At 32.6% G+C, this 11,442-nt stretch overlaps 1 pseudogene; it reads left to right on the forward strand.

The window, feature by feature from the left end:
- Positions 1-4,680: 4,680 nt before the first annotated feature.
- LOC122278210 lies at positions 4,681-11,395 on the forward strand (annotated as a pseudogene).
- The last annotated feature ends 47 nt before the right edge of the window (positions 11,396-11,442 follow it).

Here is an 11,442-nt window from a genome sequence, read left to right on the forward strand (position 1 = left end):
CTTCTTACTTAAAAGTTCAATATGGGACTCAAAATGTTTACCCGATGCTCGTGCATGTTTCTTCCATAAGTGTGTCTTTTGTTTTACTTGTTAGGACCTTGAAAGTTGTTGGACTAGTGTCTCCTCTGAATGGGCCTAATCCCAAAGGTCAAAGCCAGTAAGTTTTGGCCCATCCACCCCTTGACCCTCTATTCCCACTTTACTTTCCATGTAAAGCTCGTTCTCCTTCCTCGCATCACCATATTTATCTTGTTGCCCCTTAGCACTCAAATCTATCTCATTTGGCATAGTATCCGTTACAATGAAAACATTTCCTTTTCTAGGCCTTTCTTCCTCACATTTCTCCATCATTACATTTCCTTTATAAGACTCTTCCCTCCTGTGATCACTCCCTTGATATCCACCTAAACTCTTGCACCTTCCTTCACCAACAGTTAACTTCGAATTTGTGTCCTTGTCGGAGATTTTACATTTTCCTCGGCTCCACCACTCATCACCATACTCTATCTTACCTCCTTTCTATTACTCTTTTCCGTTGTACTATACTTCCCCACCTAATTTTCACGCCTTCTTCTACCACCCAAGTCTGCAGGTAGCCAAGGCCTAAATTATTTTGATTCACTATTGAGTTGAGGAGATTGTTTACAAACCTCCCCTTCATGTATTATTCTACCAAATTTGAAGCAAAATCTCAGTAATTTTTCATATTGCAGGTGGATCTAATACTTAGCACCATTAACGGTAATCATTCTCCCTCTTGCTAGAGGTTTGTTGAGATCCATGAGAATCTTCACCCTCAAAAAGTTTCCTCACCACATATCATCATCATCAACTTCCACAACCCCCATAGACCTCTCCAATGTTTCCCCACACTCTCGGTTTATTGCCACCAAAGGCATATTATGGAATTGAACCCATAAAATCGCTTTATCAAATTTCATCATGCTAGGCTAATAAACCCTTGAAATGGTTAATCATGAAAAACTATTGTCGAAAAACTAAGGTCTTCCATCCTCCACTTGCTTTTTATCTGCATGAGTGGCAAATGTAATAATAAAAACATTTGTCCCTACTTTCTTGAAAGTTGCTGGTTTGCTCAATCTCAAGATCTTTGCTATCGTTGACTCAACAATATATCTAACAAAGTTTTCAAATTTGTTTTTACCCAAAACACACTTAATATGGTGGTTTGTGTATAAGGAAAGGAAATCGTTTGACTAGTAAGTACATAATCCCACGTGAAGCTTTCTTTCTCAATATGCAAATAAAGAAAACTTGGAATAAAGAAAAATATGTTATTTCACATTCAGCAAAAAAGTGTATAAGAAATCTTACATCGATATGACTTAAATCAGGGTTAAAATGGCACTTAGAAACCTTTAAAAAAGAAAGCTACCACGTTCATTTTCAGCTTAACTTTATTTTTTTTGTCCTATTTTCATTTTCAACAAAGTTTCATTTTTTGGCCTACCTTCATTTTCTTAAGTTCATTATTAAAGCCTAACTTCAAATATATTATGCACAATGGCTTTGAATTTGTGTTGCATATTTTACAAATCTGGGCATAACAAAAGTGTCCTGACTCAAAACTCAATGGTGGTAGTGATCCCTTAGATTACATCCATGATTAAAAATTACATACATCCATGAGTATACATTCGCATCATGTCTATCACAACCAGTTTGTGCATCATTATGCCACTTGAAAAAATCGTATCGACCTCACATTTGTGGTAACAGCTGAAAATTTATTGACCTCAACTAATTAAATGGCATTTCCTAAATATAACAAACAAAGAAAAACTACCGCATATTATATTTTTTGCATAAAAAGCACACCCCCAAGACCATTGTCTAGGATTGTCATCTGTCAATGATGTCTTCACCAATAACCGTTGACCACAATCACCTCATGCTAACACACAACCACTTGCTCTACCAACTTCACCAAATGTGTATAAGACCTTTCAGTATAATAATGCGAAAAAATAATAATTGTAAATAAACTCTTACCCAAATTCTTACACTTTGATAAATGTTTCAAGTACAAGAATGTGAGGGTTGGAACCTACTTTCTTGTCTCCAATGATCTTGCTACAAAAATAAGATATAGAGAGGAGAAGAAGATGATGTTTTTCAATGGCGCGAGACAAGTTGAAATGCAATCAAGCATACATAATGTTCAATGACAACACACAACCACGTTTTTGTGGGAAAGATGATAGTGGTGGATGGTGAGTGGTGGCAAAATCCAAGAGAAAATGCAATAGTAGAGACCTTTGTGACCTTTTAATGCCATAAGGCTCATAGCAAGCATTGATGGAGATTGACGAGCAATGGCCGATGGAGGGTATGAGAGAGAGGACCACGAAATAAAATGAAGGGTAGGCTTACTTCCTGCCCCTAGTAGGCAAGTAGCCGACCATCTCGCCCCCTGCACTAGCATGTGCGAGGGGCTGCATATGGACCCTGGCACTTAGTTGCTAGACAAAAGGAAAGCCTTGCAACTTGTTCAGAATCCACAAAACAACCCAAATCCACAAATCCATTCAACAAACCTACATATCCATCTACCAAATCCACAAAGAAAACCTAAAATACAGAAATACAAAAAAAAAAAAAAAAAGTAACATCTTATAGTAAAAAAAAAAAAAAAAAAGGTAAATACAGACCACATCGTCATCGTGGTTGTGGGTTTGAGCATGACTATGACTGGCCATGGGTCTACGTAGATACCCACGATCCGTCGTGACTGTAGTTCTCAAAGCAAACCCACAACCACGTCATGGCCTATGGCTTAGGGCAGAGAACCACTGCTAGTCATGATTTTGGTTCTTTGCTTAGACTCATGGCCATGCTATGGCCCATGGGTATCTCATGGAGAACCACCTTGAAGAAGAAGAAGTGGAGGAGAATGAGAAGAGAATAGAATTGGAAGAAGAAGAAGAAGAAGCAAAAAAGAAGAAGATGAGGAGGAGGAAAAGACATGTTGCGAGGTTGAGGCAAATGACGAAGGAGGAGATGAGGTGATGAAGAAGGAGGAGATGAAGAAGATGGGGATGCAAGAGATAATGAGAGAGAATAGACAATGGAAGAAATGAAAAAGTTAAGGATTTTCTTCTTATATACCCTATGTGGGCAGACAGGTGGGGCTACTGGGCTACTGACCCGCAACTAGCACCTGCTTCTAATCTTTTAATCAAATCCTATTTGTTTGTCAACTTGAGCCAGGTGGGCATGTAGGGGCAGGAGGATGGGTCAAGGTAGATCGAAGATGGGGAGCCCATCCAACATGCCTAATGGAGGGACATCTCAATTTTATGTTTGGGTAGTGAGAAGTGTTAATAAGAATAGTGAAAAGTAATAATAAAATATTAAATAGTAGTAAAAAGTAATGAATAATACTAATAAATAGATAAAAAGTAATAATAAAGTAATAAATAGTGATAGAGTATTCTAAAAATACCTGAGATATTCTTAATACCCAAACCTAAATATAAAAGAATTTAAAATTTGAATACTTTTTTTTATTATTTACAAAAGTCAAATAAGCTATTAATGTTTTTGGCTGATGTGGCATATACGTTAGCATGTGGAAGAGTCCCCGTTAACATTTGCGTGGGAGAATCATTATTGAAGGAAAATTATTCAACATCTATGTAAAAGAATATAAAGTAAAGAATAATGGTATATCTAAAATTTACCACTTAGATGATTTTAATGACGTGGCATCATATGTTTTATTAAAAAAATAAAAGAAAAAACATAAATACAAAAGTGATAGAAAACATTTAAGTGTACGTTTGAAATTGTGGTAAAAAATATAACTTATAACTTATAATTTAAGTAACAAGTTCTATTATTAAAAGTTTATTTATTGTTTGGTAACTATATGTTTAAAGTACTTTTAAATATATTATATTTATTTAGAAACAAATTAAAAAAATACTTTGTGAGATAGAAATGACAATAATTTGAGTTTTTAAAGATTATGAACATATTTTTAAAAGTTTGAAAGTTGTAATTATTTAAAAATTATATGATTGTTTTCATCCATTGACAATCTTTTTAAAATTTAAATTACATTTCGGATTATCAGAAAAAGTGCGTTTAAAGAAAAGTACAAAATGATATTTTTCTTCAAACATATTTTTTAACTTATTTGAAATTAAAAATTACTTTAATATGCAACACCTAAATAATTTTTTTTAAAGAGTTTTTAAGACTATTAAACATATTTTAAGACTCCAAACGTAATCCCAAATGGACTCTAAAATGCAAACACGAAAGTGGTAAAAAGATTTGATGGCTAGCACTTTTCTAGAGAAAATAAAAAAATATGGCAAGAATTGCCACGTGCATCACGTTGGAATATATATATATATATATAGTGAATTGATATGCATGTTTGAATAATTAAAATATTTTATCTCATTTTATTATTATAATATTTTAAAATTTTTATAAAAAATATAAAAAATTAATTAATTTTTTAAAAAAATTTGTAAATATTAATAATATTTTTAATTAATATTTTAATAATATTTTATTTAATTTTAACGTTATTATTCTCATCTCCTATCAACCCAAACCACACTTCAAACGTGTGAGAGAGGCTGTCGCTTTCGTGTACGGTTTGGGGACTCTTTCGTGGAAAGAGCGAGGGGGGTTAGCTGGGAATCCTTCCTTGTGCGTTTGCTAATTGCTTAAACCCCTCTTCCTTGTCAACACTTATTTGATTTTCGTTTGTAGTTCTTATCATTTATTTTTATACTTCAATCGATTACAGAATGGCTACCACTGGGAACAAGAACATTAATGCCAAATTGGTGAGCATTTTCACTTGATGCAAATCATGATATGGGTTTGACTTGATTCTGCATAAATTTAATTCACTTGTTGATAAATGTGATGTAAATTGTGACGTGGATTTTGCTTAATTCTTGAGAATATTGTTTGCGTTTGGATTATTTTGATGCAAATTTTAATACTTGTCTGGCTTGATCCTCAAGAACTTTATTTTCCAGTTCACAATTTCGATGCAAATTCTAATTTTGGTGTGGTTTGAGTCTCAAGAATTTTGTTCAGGTGTCATGATGGATTTGATTACAAAATCTGATAGGTCAGCCTTAGATCTCAGGGATTTTGATTTCGTGGTGCATAATTTTGATGAAAATTCTGTTGGGGGTCGGTCTTAATTAATTATCATGGGTTATATTTCTGTTGAACATTATTTTCATGCAATGTCTGACGGGTAAGGCTTATTTTCTCAAGTTTCTTTCTTAGATTGTGCGTTTATGTTTATATATTTCTTATCTACGGTCTGATATGGGTTTGCTTTTAAATCTTTTTTTTTTTTTTAAAGCAGATTTTAGTATAGCTCTGGGTAACTTTTTGTATTTCTTAATGAATAGGAAGTCATATTTTGAAGTTAGGGTTTAGGTCATTCTTTCTTTTTTCAACTGCTTTGAGATGATCCTGAGTTACACAAAAGTAATGTTTGATGTTTTGCTTCAGGTGCTTCTGGGTGATGTTGGAGCTGGGAAGTCTAGTTTAGTCTTGCGCTTTGTTAAAGGGCAATTTATTGAATTTCAGGTTTGGTGCTGCTAATAAGATGTATCTATCGCGTTCTCAATTTAAGCATCTGGCTCTTTGATCCTGGAGGATGACATTATGTCATATTAACTCTGTAGGAATCAACCATAGGTGCTGCCTTTTTCTCACAAACTTGGCTGTCAATGATGAGACTGTAAAATTTGAGGTTTGGGATATAGCAGGTCAAGAGAGATACCATAGCTTGGCTCCTATGTACTACAGAGGAGCTGCTGCTGCAATTATCGTGTATGATATTACAAACCAAGTAAGTCCATCATGAGAAATGAAATTTGATTTTAAAGAATATATACTACCTCTGATTCTCTCTCTTTGCAACATTATACAATTTATCAAATTAATAATAAGAGGATAGATTCAACTACACATGGGGGGCTAGGATTTTATACAATTACGACCAATTTATAGCTTTGGATTTTATTTTTATATATGTGAATTCTTATAAAATCTTGGGAATAAAATCTCTTATTACTTATCAAAACAAATTCTTATAAAGCATTCTTTATATCTGTGAAAAAGTCAATTTGCCCTATTTTGATATTTCTCGATATAGATGTAGTGATGTACATTCCTAAAGTATGCATGCAATTATGTAAAAAAATTTCTATGATTTGCATTAGAAATGATAGAACAAAAAACTAAATTAAGGAGCAGTAAGTCTAAAAAAGAATGCTTTTCATTTCATATGAAAGTAGAATTGATATTCCCTTAGAAAGGAGTACTGAGAGAAAGGGAAGTCATTAGAACGTTTGCTTTGAAATTGCCCGGTATCCCTTAAAAGCCCACCATGTTCTTGATGTTATAGATCTTGAAACTGAAATATGTTTTATTTTGATATGAGATCATGGGCTAAAGCAAATGCTTAAAGCTAAAGCAATTATGTAATATCCACATAGGTCTCAGAGCGGTATTTATTAAAATTTTATATTCATGGGCAAAAGCAAATGATTTAGGCTAGTTACTGACGGCTTCATTACTGTACTTCAACTTAAGCAAAGTTTTTAATTTTGTTTTCTTCTCTTTTAGGCCTCATTTGAGCGAGCAAAAAAATTGGTCCAAGAACTTAAAGCACAAGGTAGTGTTTACATTTTGTGTTGTACTATAGAAAAGTAAGGGAAAAAAAAAAACCGGTAAACCGCACCGGTGGGTCCGGTCGGGTTCAAAACCGGTTCAGTCCTGCTGATTCCATTTTTCTCAAAACGGTCAAAACCAGTCTAGTTCTGATTTTTCATTTTCTAACACTGAACTGAACCGGGCTGGACCAATTCATATATATATATATATTTTAACTTTATATATTATATAAAATATTTTTATATTATATATAATTTATATATATAATATATAATTATGTATAAAATATGCTAAATTGCTAATTAATATAACATTAAATTTTAAAATCCTATCATTCATGTAGAATAATGATCTAATAATATAAAATTAATACAAAATTGGATATAACATAAAATTAATCTTATAAATATAGATATAACATTTGATATAACATTATCATTAAAAATTTAAATTTTATAACGTTAATATAACGTAAAATTTTAATCTTAAACATGAATATTTGATCATATGTTATTAATATAAACTTTACATATATATTAAGGATAAATACCTTTTATAGCATAATAAATTATAATATATATTCTTTTTAATAAATAAATTTCTCTACACCTGATCATACACACTCATATAAAAAGTGTATGTAACCATAATATTATCACTAACATCTATAAGCAAATATATATAAATAAGTTAGACACTAAGGTATTATCACTAACATATTATCATTGACATACATAATCAAATACAATATCACTATATGATACTATTATATATATTTATACTAAGACTAATAATAATACTATTAATAGTACACTATATATAAATAACTATATAAATCACTATAGTATTAGTATAACATATGATTCTATAGTATTATTAATTATACTATATTATCACTAACATATAGTATTAATTGATAACATAGAGCATGCTTTTCTCAAAATTGGTATATACCAGTTTGGTTCTAAAATATGTCCAAAACTAGACCGAACCAAACCAGTTACACCCCTATGCATGCTTTTACACATATATACCTCTCTCTATCTCTTCAAGTGGTGGCATATAATGGCCCTACATTTGATTCTGTGACATCATTGACTGAACATACTTGTATTAATTTCAATGAAAGAATATTAACTTGTATTATTAACTGTTTTTGGTAGCATTATTTCTTCTTTTATTTCTTAAATAATGTTTCCTTTTCATTTTTGTTGCCACAAGGCAATCCAAATATAGTCATGGCACTGGCTGGTAACAAAGCAGATTTGCTAGATATGAGAAAGGTGGCAGTAGAGGCAAGTACATCATTCTTGCCATACTTAATGCACCTCATCATTGTTAGTAAAGCCTGCAATACGTTCACACTATTGCAGCGTAATGGCTCATGCCTAGAGGTGAGGGTGTTTGGTAAAATTAATTGTCTTAGAGAAACCATTAGGGGCCTTGGTCTTGGAGGTATGCTCCCTGGCCTCCAGATCTAATGTTTGAACCCTTATGTGCAAACAATTTCTAGGAGTCACGTTCCAACGGTGAATAGCCAATGGTTTACCTAATCTATGTGTAGGGGACACGTTACGCGGGTCCATGGTTTAACTAGGTAAAAGACATGTTGTGTTTGTACGGTTTCCGGGATTTCTTGCTATAAAAAAGTTGTCTTAGAGAATATGTATAATTATTTGCTTCATGATTTTGCAAGATTAAGAAAGAATGGATATAATTATAGAAGTTGACATACTTGTAACAAATAATAATAATGGAAGTTGACATGCTTTTTGGACAAATTCTTGTGTAATTTATGCTATTTTTTGTATGCTTGACTCTAATCCTCTCAGAAAAATAGAAACTTTTGCTGAAACAAGAGAAATTATATGGGTCAGATTAAAAGTAAAAAAATTATGTAAAAAGTGATGGCAGATGTGACTTTTGGTGTAAGAAAATGAGGGAAAACATGGAGGAGAAAACCAAAGAACGGGAATTGTGGGCTAAAGTCATGACCTTCCACTCCCTTTTAATTTTATTCCACAGATGATAGATATAGGTTTTTGTTATCAATTTGTATCAGTTTGATTGAAAGTATAATTATGGATTTTTAAAGTATGTAGGGACTTGATTGACTTAAAATTTGAAAATTTTAGGGACCAAATTGGAGTTGTGTATGGCCAAGGACTAAAATAGGTGTTTGCCCAACATTATTCCCGTCTTGTTAAATTTAGGTTGGTAATATATGAAATGATCCATGAACTCAACACAAAAAAAGCAGATTTTGGTCAAAACGGGTTGACCCGATAATACATGATTGATAAACAGGTCAACTCGTAAAACCTATAATCAACTGGTATAACACTAATAATTTTTTTTTTTCAAATTTAATAAAAATAAATGATTATCCCACAGAGGAAAGCCACAGAGAAAGGCTACCAATGTTGGTTTTTATTTTTTTAGTTAATGGTTAAGGAAGTGTTTTTTAATGAATTTGTGGTTTTTTTTTAAATGTTTGAAAGGGATTTAAAAAAATGCTTAAAAAATCAAAATTAAAAAAAAAAATACATTTTACACTTCTCGGTAGAAAATCTCGGGACCATCTCTCAGTGACCCTAGCAGTCCCTTTTAATAAATATTTAGTTTTATATGCCTTTATTGTTGTTGGGATGTAATATGAATATTTGTATTTGACTACTTAATATCTCAAACTATTAATTTTTTTTGTTAGTATATAATTTTATTTTATGACAATATTAATTTTCTTATATATTATTTGTTTGAATATTGATGATAAAATAATTTATCATGAATTCAGTTGTAATTATAAATGATTTATATAGTTATCCTTGTATTATATATGAAAGTATATTAATTGTGTTAACAAACAACTATTTGGGTTATCTCAACTCATTTATATGAAACGGGTTAAACGGGTAGTGTCTAGTTTAGTCCTATAAAAGTTAATCATTAAACAGGTTATGGGGGTTGTGTCATGTCACCCGTTATTTATATAGGTCTTTAATTAAATGGATTGTGTTCGGTTTGACCTCTAATACCATTACATGACACTCACGAAACGAATTGTCAGCCCTAGTTAAATCTGGTTAAGCAGCTGATTTCTTCCCATGTTGGTGAAAAAAAGAATGACATGTATAGGAAACGAAATCGGTATGCTATGTCCATTACACATCTTTTTTGGGTACGTGGAGAAAGCGAGCTCCCCATGTCTATTCCATACATAAGGGTTTGGTAATGTACTTTTTTTCCTTGGAGACTTTATATATTTCGTCATTGAAGGGATTATGTTTATTAGTTTTTGACTAGATCTCAGGCTAGAACTCGCTTCTTGTTAACAGATTATTATTTTAGTTTCATGTCAGTCTACATGTTTTACGTTTATTAGTTTGTGTGTTTCTTATGTGATTGCTACTTTGTTACAGGAAGCACAAGCATATGCTCAGGAGAATGGCCTTTTTTTTATGGAAACCTATGCAAAAACTGCAACTAATGTCAATGATGTCTTCTATGAGATAGGTATGTTCCTATGGTAGTTGTTTATGTCAATCAGCCCATCTTCTACAAGTGAAAACAATTTAAATTGTATGCAGGCATCAATAAATCTTGCATTTAGCGTCTAAATTTTTTAGATCTGTTTGTCTTTGTACTTAAGTAGATAATGTTGGCTGGTAAGTTATTCAGGAAATCCGTAGGGGTTGTCTCAAGTGGTAAAGATTTTGGGCTTAGGGGTATGCTCCCCCAGGTCTAAGGTTCAAATATCCTTAGGTGCAAACAATCTCTAGGATCTATAGGACTGGGAGATTTTCTCCTTAAATTACTCGAAGTGCACTGGCAGGAAATTTCTTGCTGAGGGCCTGTACACTCCCTGGATTAGTCAAGACGCTGTACCTAAACATCCATTGCCAATAAAAAAAAAGTTGCTCAGGAAAAAGTCTGTTGAAATGTCTGACGTTATTATGAAAATAATGCTGGAGAATTGCAAGGACCAACCTAATCTACCCAACATCTTTTTCAAAGCCAACATCTGCTATAATTGCAGGAACACAAAACTCCTATCTATAGGGCAGACAAATTGATCTGCTTGAGTGTTTGCACATGTCTGATCACTCTCTTTGAGAATATAACAATGAGCATTTTTTCGGTGTTTTTCTGTACAACAAAAAGACTACCTCGAGTGCAGCCAGTGCAGAACCCATCAGGAATGGTTCTTATGGATAACAGACCAGCAGAAAGGGTAACAAGTGCATCTTGTTGCTCTTAAAAAAATCAACATTGCTTCTGCTAAATGCCTGAACTGTACATACATGTTTGCTAGGATGCTTTATTTTCTCATAGTAATTGATTATAGATATCGGCTACAATGTAGTGAAATGCTGTTGTGCTTAGCTTCCAGTTGCGTATTAACAAGGTTCAGCCAATAAATACTGTGTTAAATTGAGAGGCAAACATGATTGTAATCTGGTTACACGTATTGACATGTTCATCAGTAAACAGAAATTGCAGAATAACCTTGCAATGAAACGAGATTAATCAGCCAATAAAAGAGTAGTTGTTATTGTGAGAAACAAACTTGATCGTACGCAAATTAAACATTTGTGATAGCTCTACAACGGAAAAATAAATGTTGTTCCTATATAGAACAACCTTGTCCTGATCACGTCCTTACAAACAGTTAAGACTCAAATTTTTTTTATGTGGTGTGATTTGTCTTCTTGGGGTCCTGCAACCTTTTATTTGCAGAGAAAATCTCGATCA

This window comes from Carya illinoinensis, chromosome 10 (assembly GCF_018687715.1).
Source record: "Carya illinoinensis cultivar Pawnee chromosome 10, C.illinoinensisPawnee_v1, whole genome shotgun sequence".
NCBI classification, from domain to species: domain Eukaryota; kingdom Viridiplantae; phylum Streptophyta; class Magnoliopsida; order Fagales; family Juglandaceae; genus Carya; species Carya illinoinensis.